Below are 14681 nucleotides of genomic sequence, written 5' to 3' on the forward strand. Positions count from 1 at the left end.
AAGTCACTTCAAATGTGAGGTCCCTAAAAAATGGTTTTGTAAATTTTGTAGTAAAAATGAGAAATCACTGGTCAACTTTTAACCCTTATAACTTCTTAACAAAAAAAATTGTTTCCAAAATTGTGCTGATGTAAAGTAGACATGTGGGAAATGTTACTTATTAACTATTTTGTGTGACAGATCTGTCTGATTTAAGGGCATAAAAATTAAAAGTTTGAAAATTGCCAAATTTCCGTTTTTTCCATAAATAAATATAAGTCATATGAAAGAAATGTTACCACTAACATGAAGTACAATACGTCACGAGAAAACATGTCAGAATCACCGGGATCCATGGAAGCTCCAGAGTTATAACCTAAATCAAACCGACACATATTTGGTATCGCCGCGTTCAGAATCGACCGATCTATCAATATAAAAAAAGGATTTAAAGAAAGAACCTTGCACTCAACTGAAATGCTCTTGGTGAATTATAATGTAGTACCAAAAAACGTTTCGGTCCAACAAGCCGGACCTTCATCAGTTACGTACTGTGAGAGAGATAGGATTTAAGAGTGCAGGACCAGGGACTTAATCCCACTGGTGCAGGAAGAGGAGGTTCATTGTGCCTAGAGACACGGCTGTCTCTCCTATCTCTCTCACAGTACGTAACTGATGACGGTCCGGCTTGTTGGACCGAAACGTTTTTTGGTACTACATTATAATTCACCAAGAGCATTTCAGTTGAGTGCAAGGTTCTTTCTTTATATACTACAAGGTGTGGGAACCTACCTTTGCACCATTAACAGTTGTGCACACGTGTTTTACTATATATAAAAAAAGCATTAACCTGATCGCTAAACGGCGTAGAGATAAAAAACTAAAAACGCCAGAATTACGTTTTTTTGGTCACCGTGATATTGCATTAAAATGTAATAACGGGTGATCAAAAGGTCGTATCTGCACGAAAATGGTATCATTAAAAACGTCAGCTCGGCACACAAAAAATAAGCCCTCAACTGACCCCAGATGACGAAAAATGGAGACGCTACGGGTATCGGAAAATGGCGCAAAATATTTATTTTTTTTTTAGTAAAGTTTGGAATTTTTTTTTCACCACTTAGATAAAACGTAACCGAGACATGTTTGGTGTCTGTGAACTCGTACTGACCTGGAGAATCATAACGGCAGCTCAGTTTTAGCATTTAGTGAACCTAGCAAAAAAGCCAAACAAAAAACAAGGGTGGGATTGCACTGTTTTCCCATTTTCTCTTACACGACATGGTAAAACCAATGAGGTCATTCAAAACTACAACTCGTCCCACAAAAAATAACCCCTCACATGGCCATATGGACGGAAAAATAAAAAAGTCATGGCTCTGGGAAGGAGGGGAGCGAAAAAAGAAAAACCGGAAGAAGCTCCAGTCATGAAGGGTTAAGTAGCAAATTGTCTCCGTCACTAAGGGGTTAACATCCCCAACACTGAGGAGCCGCAGTCACATGGAGCAGGAGCCTCCACAGGAACAGCTCTGATCTCACCCCACACTCTCCTCTCACAGATTTACCACAAGCACCAAAACTCCACCAAACCCTCCTGTAATCTCACCGGAATGGCGGGAAATCTGCTGCTGGCTGACACCAGAGAACACGAGCTGCACACAACCAGGACGGAGCTGCTGCACTGAGAGCTGAAGGACCTGTGGTGACGTCACCGTCATGTGACCAGGGGGCAGGACTAACAGACACTACTTGAAGGACCTGTGGAGACCTCAGCAGCAGACGCTTCCTCCTTGTTCTGTCTCCTGACATTCTCGAGTCAGGCAGCTCCGGTGCAGACGCTTAGTGGTGACAGGAGGAGATTCCGGCAGCTCCGGTGTAGACGGCTCAGCGGTGACAGGAAGAGAATGGAGGAGATTCCGGCAGCTCCGGTGTAGACGGCTCAGCGGTGACAGGAGGAGAATGGAGGAGATTCCGGCAGCTCCAGTGTAGACGGCTCAGCGGTGACAGGAGGAGAATGGAGGAGATTCTGGCAGCTCCGGTGTAGACAGCTCAGCGGTGACAGGAGGAGAATGGAGGAGATTCCGGCAGCTCCGGTGTAGACGGCTCAGCGGTGACAGGAGGAGAATGGAGGAGATTCCGGCAGCTCCGGTGTAGACGGCTCAGCGGTGACAGGAGGAGAATGGAGGAGATTCCGGCAGCTCCGGTGTAGACGGCTCAGGGGTGACGGGAGGAGAATGGAGGAGATTCCGGCAGCTCCGGTGTAGACGGCTCAGCGGTGACAGGAGGAGAATGGAGGAGATTCCGGCAGCTCCGGTGTAGACGGCTCAGCGATGACAGGAGAATAGAGGAGATTCCGGCAGCTCCGGTGCAGACGCTTAGTGGTGACAGGAGGAGAATGAAGGAGATTTCGGCAGCTCCGGTGCAGACAGCTCAGCGGTGACAGGAGAAGAATGAAGGAGATTCCGACAGCTCCGGTGCAGACGGCTCAGCGGTGACAGGAGGAGAATGGAGGAGATTCCGGCAGCTCCGGTGTAGACGGCTCAGCGGTGACAGGAGGAGAATGGAGGAGATTCCGGCAGCTCCGGTGTAGATGGCTTAGCGGTGACAGGAGGAGACTGGAGGAGATTCCGGCAGCTCCGGTGTAGACGGCTCAGCGGTGACAGGAGGAGAATGGAGGAGATTCCGGCAGCTCCGGTGTAGACGGCTCAGCGGTGACAGGAGGAGAATGGAGGAGATTCCGGCAGCTCCGGTGTAGACTGCTCAGCGGTGACAGGAGGAGAATGGAGGAGATTCCGGCAGCTCCGGTGTAGATGGCTCAGCGGTGACAGGAGGAGACTGGAGGAGATTCCGGCAGCTCCGGTGTAGACTGCTCAGCGGTGACAGGAGGAGAATGGAGGAGATTCCGGCAGCTCCGGTGTAGACTGCTCAGCGGTGACAGGAGGAGAATGGAGGAGATTCCGGCAGCTCCGGTGTAGATGGCTCAGCGGTGACAGGAGGAGACTGGAGGAGATTCCGGCAGCTCCGGTGTAGACTGCTCAGCGGTGACAGGAGGAGAATGGAGGAGATTCCTGCAGCTCCGGTGTAGATGGCTCAGCGGTGACAGGAGGAGACTGGAGGAGATTCCGGCAGCTCCGGTGTAGACGGCTCAGCGGTGACAGGAGAAGAATGGAGGAGATTCTGGCAGCTCCGGTGTAGACGGCTCAGCGGTGACGGGAGGAGAATGGAGGAGATTCTGGCAGCTCCGGTGTAGACGGCTCAGCGGTGACAGGAGGAGAATGGAGGAGATTCCGGCAGCTCCGATGTAGATCGCTCAGCGGTGACAGGAGAATGGAGGAGATTCCGGCAGCTCCGGTGTAGAAGGCTCAGCGGTGACAGGAGGAGAATGGAGGAGGTTCCGGCAGCTCCGGTGTAGAAGGCTCAGCAGTGACAGGAGGAGAATGGAGGAGGTTCCGGCAGCTCCAGTGTAGATGGCTCAGCGGTGACAGGAGGAGAATGGAGGAGATTCCGGCAGCTCTGGTGTAGACGGCTCAGTAGTGACGGGAGGAGATTGGAGGAGATTCCGGCAGCTCCGGTGTAGATGGCTCGGGTGACAGGAGAATGGAGGAGATTCCGGCAGCTCCGGAGTAGACGGCTCAGCGGTGACAGGAGAATAGAGGAGATTTTGGCAGCTCCATTGTAGATGGCTCGGGTGACAGGAGGAGAATGGAGGAATGCAACGCCAGGGAGCCATGCCTGACGCGTACCTGTGACACCCATTAGACCGGACCGCCCTGCAGGTGAGTTTGATAAGTTATTTTTCTTATCTTTCAGGTCGGATCGGGGGCTTTTCTACAGCATTATAGATTGCCGTATATCAGCCCTGAAAGGCGGTGGCCGTATCTTATATCAGCAAAACCTGCTGACAGGTTCACATTAAATAATATCTTGAGTGACCAATCGCCACCAGAAGTCACATACGGTAAGTATATTGCATCCACCTGGGCATAATTTGTTCTCAGTATAGCTACAGCTGTTTTGTGAAGGCCTCAGAGGTGTGAGAACATTAGGGAATAAACTGCGTCATGAAAACCAAGGAGCGCACCACACAGGTCAGGGTTAAAGCTGTGAAGAGTAAAGCAGGGTTAGGTTATAAAAAATAGCCCAAGCTCTGAACATCTCACAGAGCACTGCTCAAACCATCATATAAAAATGGAAGTATGGCACAACTGCAAACCCACAAAGACATGGCCGTCCACCTGAACTGACATCCAAAGCAAGGAGAGCACTAATGAATAAAGTAGCCAGGAGTCCCATGGTCGCTGGAGGAGCTGCAGTAAGCCACAGCTCAAGGAAGGGAATCTGTCCACAGGACAACTATTGGGCCACGTTGACATGTTCAGTAATTGGTCAGTATTTTACCTCAGTATTTGCAAACCAAAACCTGGAGTGGGTGAAAAATGCCGAAGTGGTGACGTGTTTCTATTATACTCTTCCTCTATTTGTTCGATTCTTGATATTGACTTACAAATCCTGAGGTAATATACTGAACGTGTCCTTAGACGTATACTCCACAAATCTGTTTTTCATGGGAGAAAAAGCCGTTTTTGACAGCAAATCATAAGAAATCCCGTAGCAAAAATACATGTAGGAGACACAGCGAGGATGTGGAAGAAGGGGCTCTGGCCAGAGAAGACCAAAGAATAATTTTTGGAGCTAAATCTAAACTGCTAAGTATGGCAGAATACTAACACTGCACATCACCCTAAAAGCACCATCCGCTATATATGGGATGCAGACTGTATTTGGGGAGTACATACGGTGCAGGCAAAATATGGGGAGTACATGGTGGGGTAAAGGCTGTGTGGGAAAGACATGGGGTGCAGGCTGTATGTGCGGTGTACATGAGGTGCAGGCTGTGTGTGGGGAGTATATGGGGTGCGGGCTGTGTGATAGAGTGCCACAAAGGAAGGGAAGGTAAGTTCTCAGTGGAGCTGAACATTCAGTATGGGAGGCAGTATATAAGGAGGGACTTTGTGTAGAACCAACATGCAGGGAGTTCAGTGTGAAGCTGGGGTACAGTATGGAGAAGGGGCATTGTTGGGATGGTTACTGCAGATGGGGACAGTGTGAAGGCTATAGTTCATAACTTGGGTATAGTGTGTAGGCCATGGTTAAAGGAGGATGATTTGATAGTTATTCTTCATAAGAAAAGACAGTGTAATAGTTTATGGGGAATGGATGGTGTTTTGTAGGGTTGAGCGAAACGGATCGATCAATGTCATAAGTCGCCAACTTTTGTCAAAGTCGGGTTTCATGAAACCCGAGCCGATCCCAGTGTGGGATCGGCCATGCGGTCGGCGATCTTCGCGCCAAACTCGAGTTTCGTATGACGCTTTAACCATTTTTTCAGCCAATGAAGGAGTGTGGGCGGTCTCGTCTTGCTTTCTGCGGCGTCACAGGGGGTGGGGGTATAAACGCCATCTTACCGTTTTGGATGTCGCGATTTACACAGTCCGAGGAATGTATTGATTTTACACTCTGTCCGAAGAGAGAGAGAGAAAAAACAAAATCCCCATTGACTTGCATTGGGTTTCGGTCGGCCCCCCGACTTTTCACAATAATCCGCTGATTTCACATGATCCGGCTTTTGAGAAAGTCGGGTTTCACAAAACCCGACTCGATCCTGCAAAAGTTAAAGTCGCTCAACCCTAGTGTTTTGGTTATAGTATGTATATGTGTCTCATGTGTCTTAGTAACCCCTTACACACTATCTCCAGATCTGCCATTTTTTGTCCCAATAAATACTATGCATCGGAGATTAAAAAAAAAAAACAAGACACAGCCAGTGTATGTCAGTGTACAATTATTGTCTGGTCTTACATGCCCAGTCACAAGTCTTTATTACAACCACAGAGCTAAGAAAAGTGGGAATGGCTTCTTACATTACCTAAGAAAGTATTTTAGTTAGGAATAACAAGGTCATAAATTATGGATTCTGCCAAATTGCTTTCAAATTGATTCTACAAAGCTTACTATGCCTTCTGTAACAAAGAAAGCTTAACACACAGACAACGCTATATCAGAGACAAGGCCATGTTATTGCTTTTATCACATTCTTTTCCCTCTCCACTCCTTGTCTACAATCCCCACCCCACAAACTTGCACACCCTCGCAGAAATCTTAAACATCTTGATCTACACTCATTCTCTGAATCCCTCCTCCCTCACAGACATAAGTTCCCTACACAATGCGGATGCTGCTCTATATAACACCACAATAGCTGTAGCTTTGGAATCTGTTGCCCCTCTCACACAGACCAAAGCTCGTGAAATCAACAGACAGCCCTGGCACACCAACCTGACAAAAGAACTGAGGCGAGCTTCTAGGGCTGCTGAGCAGAGATGGAAAAGATCCCACTCCAACGAGCACTTAATCGCATTCAAACAGTCCCTCACTACTTTCAAGGCCACACTCGCCACAGCTAAACAAACCTACTTCTCATCTCTCATATCCTTCCTGTCTCACAACCCTAAACAGTTATTCAACACCTTCAATTCTCTCCTCCATCACCCAGCACCTCCTCCCTCCCCACTCATCTCAGCTGAAGACTTTGCCTCATTTTTCAAGAAGAAGATTGATAACATCAGAGACAGTTTTGGTCAACAACCCCCAGAGCCCTTCCTCCTAACTGCCCAGCCCTTCACCTTCAAAACTAACTTCTCCACCATTACAGAAGATCGACTCTCCACTCTACTCCCAAGATTGCATCTCACCACCTGTGCACTTGACCCGATCCCATCCCACTTCATCCCAAACCTCGCCACAGTCTTCATCCCAACCCTAACCCATCTCTTCAACCTATCGCTAACAATTGGTGTTTTCCCCTCAAGCTGTAAACATGCCTTAATCACACCTGTTACAGAACCCCTCAGCACCCAGATTATGTTGTGCAGTTATATGTATGTATAATAGTTTCCATGTGAGAGGCATGTCCCTAATGCATCAGCCCACAGGCTGCGCCCCTGGGCAGAGGGGACAAGATATCCCCCTTCTGACCTCTCCCACCTTTGTAATTCCCACAGTAAATATCGGCAGGCTCCGGCCCCCTGTGGCTATTGTAATGTATATCTGGCCTGCCGCTTTTCAATAGGCCTGCCCTCTGTACCTGTGTGATATATATTCTGTGTCCTGTGATTAAAGTGTCATACGGGAAATACGTGGAGAAGCAGTGATATTTTATATGCGCCCATGTAATCAAGGAATTCCAGCCAGCATCCTTCATTCAGACTCCAGCTAAAGCAGAGTGGACCTCCTGAAACACAGGGTGGACCCCGTTACAACAGCTATCCTCAAAAAGCCCTCTCTTGACCCATCCTCTGTATCTAGCTATCGCCGTATATCACTTCTTCCCTATGCCTCAAAACTACTGGAACAACACGTCCATCTTGAACTGTCTTCCCATCTCTCTTCTTGCTCCGTCTTCGACCGCGTAGAGTCTGGCTTCCGGTCACACCACTCCACTGAAACAGCCCTAACAAAGGTCGCCAATGACCGATTGACCGCCAAGAGCAAGTTACACTATTGTGTCCACCTCCTCCTAGACCTGTCCACTGCCTTTGACACAGTGGACCATTCCCTATTACCACAGACCCTATTATCTTTTGGCATCACAGACTTGGCCCTATCCTGGATCTCGTCATACCGAAGAGCAGACTTTCAGCGTCTCTCACTCACACACCACCTCCTTACCTCGCCCCCTATCTGTCGGAGTCCCACAAGGTTCAGTCCTAGGGCCCCTGCTCTTCTCCAGTCACACTTTTGGCCTGGGACAGCTCAAAGAATCTCACGGCTTTCAGTATCATTTCTATGTCACTGACACACAGATCTAGATCTCTAGACCAGATATCACCACCCTACTAATCACAATCCCTCAATGTCTGTCCGCTATTTCATCCTTATTCTTCACTAGATTTCCAAAACTTAACATGGACAAAATTGAATTAATAATTTTTCCCCCATCTCACGAGACCCCCCCCAACGAACCTATCCATTACAGTAAACGGCTGCCCACTCCTCCCAGTCCCACAAGCTCGCTGCCTCGGGGTAATCCCTGACACTGATCTCTCCTTCAAACCACATTTCCAAGCCCTTTCCACTTCCTGCCACCTTCAACTCAAAAATATTTCACGGATCCATACATTCCTAAACCAAGAATCTGCAAAAACCCTAGACCATGCCCTCATCATCTCCCTCCTTGACTACTGCAACCTCCTGCTCTGTGGCCTCCCCTCGAACACTCTTGCACCCCTCCATTCTATTCTAAACTCTGCTGTCCGACTAATCCACCTGTCCCCCTGCTATTCCCCGGCCTCAACCCTCTGTCAATCCCTTCACTCCCCATTGCCCAGAGACTCCAGTACAAAACCCTAACCATGACATACAAAGCCATCCACAACCTGTCTCCTCCATACATCTGTGACCTCTTCTCCCGGTACTTACCTGCACGCAACCTCCGATCCTCACAAGATCTCCTTCTCTACTCCCCTCTTATCTCCTCTTCCCACAATCGCATACATGATTTCTCTCGCGCATCACCCCTACTCTGGAACTCTCTACCACAACATATCAGACTCTCGACTACCATCGAACCTGAAAACCCACCTCTTCCGACAAGCCTACAACCTGCAGTAACCACCGATCGACAAAACCCCTGCACGACCAGCTCTACCCTCGCCTACTGTATTCTCTCCCATCCCTTGTAGATTGTGAGCCCTCGCGGGCAGGGTCCTCTCTCCTCCTGTACCAGTTGTGACTTGTATTGTTTAAGATTATTGTACTTGTTTTTATTATGTACACCCCTCCTCACATGTAAAGCGCCACGGAATAAATGGCGCTATAATAATATTAACACTTATGTTAAGTTAATACTAAAATACAAAATTATTAGAGATATATAGATATTTTTAATTGTCTAAATAATAAAGTATAAATATTTTCCGCAACATGTGCTTCAAGCATATTTCGATCACACCCATCGTCAAAAAGCCCTCACATGACCCATCCTCTGTGTCTAGCAATTGCCCCATCTCACTTCTCCCCTACGTCTCCAAAACTACTGGAAAAACACGTCCATCTTGAACTGTCCTCCAACCTATTCTCCTGCTCCCTCTTTGACCGCTTACAATCTGGCTTCAGACTGCATCATTCCACTGAAACTGCCCTGACTAAAGTCTCTAATGACCTACTAACTGCCAAATCCAAGCGACACTACACTGTCCTCTTCCTCCTGGACCTGTCATCTGCTTTTTACAGTCAACCAGTCCCTATAACTAGACTCTGTCATCTCTTGGCATCACAGATTTGGCCCTATCTTGGATCTCTTCATACCTAACAGACCGAACATTCAGCGTCTCACTCGCAGATCACGTCAATATCATCTCTATGCTGATGACACACAGATCTACCTCTCTGGGCACTATATCACCTCATTAGTAACCAGAATCCCACAATTTCTGTCCGCTACTTCAGCCTTCTTTGCTAGATTTCTAAAACATAATTCATGATCTTTCCCCATCTCACTCAACAGACTTATCCCTTAAAGTCAATGCCTGCCCACTCTCCCCAGTCCCGCAAGCTCGATGCCTCAGGGTAACCCTGGACTCTATAATCTCTCCTTCAAGCCATATAGTCAAGCCCTTCCCACTTCATGCCAAATTCCAGCGCAAAAATATTTCCCTGATCAACATTGATTCCTGCATCAACAATCTGCAAAAACCCAGTCTATGCCCTCATCATTTCCCACCTTGACAACTGCAACCTCCTGCTCTGTGGCCTCCCCTCTAACACTCTTGCACCCCTCCAGTCTATCCTAAACTCCGCTGCCCGACTAATCCACTTGTCTCCCCACTATTCCCCAGCCTTACCTCTCTGTCAATCTCTTCACTGGCTCACCATTTCCTAGAGGCTTCAGTTTAAAACCCTCACTATGGCATACAAAGCCATCCACAACCTGTGTCCTCCATACATCTGTGACCTCGTCTTCCGGCACTTACCTGCAGGCAACATCCAATCCTCAAAATATCTCCTTCCCCTCTTCCCATAATTGCATATAAGATATTTTCCGTACGTTCCCCCTACTCTGGAACTCGCTACCACAACATATCAGACTCTCGCCTACCATGGAAACCTTCAAAAGGAAACTGAATACCCACTTCTTCTGGCAGACTTACAACCAGCAGTAACCCTTGTTCTATCATATTGCTGCACGACCAGCTCTGCCCTCACCTACTGTATTCTCACCCATCTCTTGTAGACTGAGCCCTCGCGGGCAGGGTCCTCTCCTCCTGTACCAGTCAGTGACTCGTATTGTTCATGATTATTGTACTTATTTTTATTATGTACACCCCTCCTCACATGTAAAGCACCATGGAATAAATGGCGCTATAATAGTAAATAATAATATAAGCTGAGACGGTGTAGAGGCAATATATTATAGGAGAGGAGACCATGTGTCATAAGAGGGACAGTGTGGCTGTCATTTATTGTGCTCGGAGCACAGTGGGGCACTATTATTTATTCTTGGGCACAGCAGAAGCTTATTTAGGGCACAGCAGGGGCAGATATTTTTATTCAGGCGGCATTATAATGACTCTTATTGTTAAGGGCACTGTGTCATTATATGCTACAGAAGACGGGAAAAGGGACATCTGAGGAGACAAGCTGTGGATGTGAAAACTTACCCGGGAATCAGGAGCAGATGAAGAAAAGGACGTAAGCAACTCCAATCAGAGAAGACGTCACCTATAAGGTACCGGGATGTAAGGCGACATTTACACTGGTCAAACGCGGCCTCTACATGACCGCCGACTGGTTATATGAAGGTGATCAGCTTGTGAGCCTTAATATGATGGTTCTGTGCGCAGAGAATAGCATTGTTCTCGGCAGGACGTTTACACAGGATGATCTGCTGCCCAGAACAATATTTAGGCTTAAAAATTATTTCACCAAACAAACTAATTTTCTGCTCGTAGATCGGATGATTGACAGCCTGTTTAGATCAGCCGATCGGCATTGATTATCAGCCAGTGTGGATGCACCTTATAGAGTAACTAAACTTTGGGAAGATTTTTATTTAATATTTTACGCAATTTAGTTCTGAGCAGATCGGTGTGGAACCCGGTCCTGAGACCCCACCAATCACTCCAAAGCTGTATCAAAGGTGCGAGTTCAGTAGACAAGCGTACACTGACACAGCGGAGTACAGATACAGTAGAAAGTCACAGAGCAGAATGGATGTAGTCACACATCGGGTAATATCACAGATCTGATAGTGACATCTGTGACACTCAGAGCAGGGACAATTCTGACCCGATTTGTGACTCAGACTTGGCCATTCAGGTCTATGAGGATCTATGAGGCACAGGTGCAGATCGGACACTTCACATATTCTGCTATTTTCCATCACGGATCTGTTGCTTTGTGACAATCTTGAATGAAAATGTGATGGATAAATAATTTTCTTATTGGCTTTGAAGTGAGAACCTCTCTACACACAGAAGCATCCAGGGTACAACTAGGAGGACACCTGAGAAGATCGGTCTATTTCTCTCAGAATGTAACATACGTATGTGGAAATGTAGCCTTAGACTGTGAGACGAACCCGGTGATATTGGTGGGTGCGGCCTATATTAGTCTAGTGAGTATAAGGGGTTATCCAGGACTAGATCATTGTTTTACCATGCGCCTAAGAACAGGAAACTAGCTGATGTCTCCCAGCACGGAGCTGACACAGACCGCTCCTGGCAGCGATTCTAAGGCTTCTGTTGATGTCACTTTGAAAAAGCAATGGCTTCTCTTCTGCTTTGTTGACGAACGTGACTGGAAGCCAGCTCTCATTCACCATGACGTCAGCTGAAACACCCCATCGACAGAGCAGCCCGGAAGAGGAAGAACTGCTCTATTGCTGCGGAGCAGCTGAATCACCGGCAGCAGCGGTCAGTGACTGCTCTGAGCTGGCACTGGACAGAACAGGCAGGAAGTTACCAACTACAATAGTGTTCAAAATAACAGCAGTCCAATATGACTGACCCGATTAATCACCGTTTTTGGTATAAGTTATATAATATGTCACACAATTTACCAAGTGGTGCTGTAGATTGTAAGAAAACCAATGGACTCCGCATTCATGAGCTTCAGGTTTCTGAGTCTCTGTAGTAAAATAATTAAGGGGAAAGCGTTCACAATAATATCAGTGTGGAGATGAATTACTGAGGTCAATCATTCTGTGAAGAGACAGGTGTGAATCTGGTGGCCCTTATATAAGGGTGAACCCAGGACATGTTGTACATGCATTTATCCTTAATTGCCAGAGAAATATGAGTCATTTGAGACATTGTTCAGAAGAGCAGCGTACATTGATTGGCGAGGATAAAACTTATAAAGAAGTGCAGACAATGATTGGCTGTTCAGCTACAATGATCTCCAATGCTTTATCATGGAAATCCAAACCAGAGAGATGTGGAAGAAAACGGAAGACGACCATTCTAATGGATGGAAGAATGGCAAAGGTTCAGCCAGTGATCACCTCCAGGATGATCACAGACCGTCTCACGTTACCAGTGATCGGCTCCAGGATGATCACAGACAGTCTCACGTTACCAATGATGGGCTCCAGGATGATCACAGACAGTCTCACGTTACCAATGATGGGCTCCAGGATGATCACAGACAGTCTCACGTTACCAATGATCGGCTCCAGGATGTTCACAGACAGTCTCATGTTACCAGTGATCGGCTCCAGGATGATCACAGACAGTCTCACGTTACCAGTGATCGGCTCCAGGATGATCACACAGTCTCACGTTACCAATGATCGGCTCCAGGATGATCATAGTCTCAGGTTACCAATGATCGGCTCCGGGATGATCACAGACCGTCTCACGTTACTAATGATCGGCTCCAGGATGATCACAGACAGTCTCACGTTACCAGTGATCGGCTCTAGGATGATCACAGTCTCACGTTACCAATGATCGGCTCCATGATGATAAAAGACAGTCTCACGTTACCAATGATCGGCTCCAGGATGATCACAGACCATCTCTCGTTACCAATGATTGGCTCCAGGATGATCACAGACAGTCTCAGGTTACCTGTGAGGACTGTGACAGAAGACGCCTGTGTGACGCTAATCTTTCAGTAAGAAGTCCCCGCAAAGTCACACTGCTAATAAAGAGACATATACAGAAATAGATAGTTTGCCAAAGAACACATCAACCGGCCTAAAGAGAAATGAAGAAACATCTTATGGACTGATGAAAGTAAAATTGCTCTTTTTGGGTTCAAGGGCTCCAGACAGTTGTCAGATGACCCCCAAACTTTGCATGCAGCCACAGTGAAGCATGGTGGTGAAGCACCATGATATGGGCAGGTTTCTGTTACTATGGTGCTGGACCTATTTACCGCATACCAGGGATCATGGACCAGTTTGTATATATTACAATACTTGAAGATTTCATGCTGCCTTACGCTAAAGAGGAAATGCCCCTGAAATGGGGGTTTCACCAAAACAACGACCCTAAACACAGCAGTAAACCAGCAAAATTTTGGTTCCAGTCCAACAAGATTGAGGTTATGGAGCGGCCGGCCGAATCCCCGGACCTTAATACAATAGAACACTTGTGGGGGACATCAAAAATTCAATTTCTGAGGCAAAGCTAACAAATGCCCAAAAATTGTGGTATTTATCCAAGTATCCCTGGCTGGAATAACAGGTGACCGAGGCCAGAGGTTGGGTGATGCTATGCAACATCGATGTGAAGCCGTTCTAGAAAAGTGTGGAAATTGTTATGATCCTAGTAGCAGAGGATCTCAGGAATAACTAGCTAAGTTAATAGAACATAGAACAAGCTCTAGGGAGGTGGTAACTGGGCTGACCGCAAACCTGATCCTGACCAAACACACTATAGGTAGCCGGTGAACGTGCCTAAAATCCTAGACGTCTCGACGCAGCCTGAGGAACTGGCTACTCCTAGAGAGAAAGAAAGACCTCACTTGCCTCGGAGAAATAACCCCCAAGGTATAGGAAGCCCCCAACATATAATAACGGTGAGGTAAGGGGAAATCACATACGTAGAATGAAAACAGATTCAGCAAATGAGGCCCGCTAATACTAGATAGCAGAAGACAGATAGTGAACTGTGCGGTCCGTAGAAAACCCTAAAAAATATCCACGCTGAGAATTCAAGAACCCCCACACCAGCTATGGTGTGAGGGGAGAAACTCAGCCCCCTAGAGCTACCAGCACGCCAGGAATCACATATTAGCAAGCTGGACAAGAAACATATAGAGCACTGATGATCAAAAAATGAACAAACGGAAACTTAGCTTCTCTTGAAGAGAGTGGTAGCAAGTTAGTCAGAAGGAATCAGAATAGCACTGAATACATCGACAGCAGGCATGAACTGATAGTCCAGCTGAGCTAAATAGGAAACCAACCCACCTATAACGAGACAATGATACCAGCCACAACCTGCAGAAAGACAGCACTCACACAGTACCACTTGTGACCACAAGAGGGAGCCCAGGAACAGAGTTCACAACAGTACCCCCCCCCTTGAGGAGGGGTCACCGAACCCTCATCAAGACCCCCAGGGCGATCAGGATGAGCCGCATGGAAGGCACGAACCAAATCGGCCGCATGAACATCAGAGGCGCCAACCCAG

At 47.3% G+C, this 14681-nt stretch overlaps 2 protein-coding genes across 2 annotated transcripts in view; both read right to left on the minus strand.

Annotated features, from left to right (window-relative positions):
• The window catches only part of LOC143793521 (uncharacterized), a 45855-nt gene extending 44211 nt beyond the window's left edge, over nt 1-1644 (minus strand). The window contains exon 1 of the mRNA XM_077280563.1: nt 1586-1644. The gene's annotated coding sequence lies outside the window, so the exon portion shown is untranslated. The remainder of the gene's footprint in view (nt 1-1585) is intronic.
• The window catches only part of LOC143793392 (gastrula zinc finger protein XlCGF66.1-like), a 438535-nt gene that overhangs the window by 276489 nt on the left and 147365 nt on the right, over nt 1-14681 (minus strand). The gene's annotated exons all lie outside the window — the stretch shown is intronic.

This window comes from Ranitomeya variabilis, chromosome 1 (assembly GCF_051348905.1).
Source record: "Ranitomeya variabilis isolate aRanVar5 chromosome 1, aRanVar5.hap1, whole genome shotgun sequence".
Classification (NCBI taxonomy): domain Eukaryota; kingdom Metazoa; phylum Chordata; class Amphibia; order Anura; family Dendrobatidae; genus Ranitomeya; species Ranitomeya variabilis.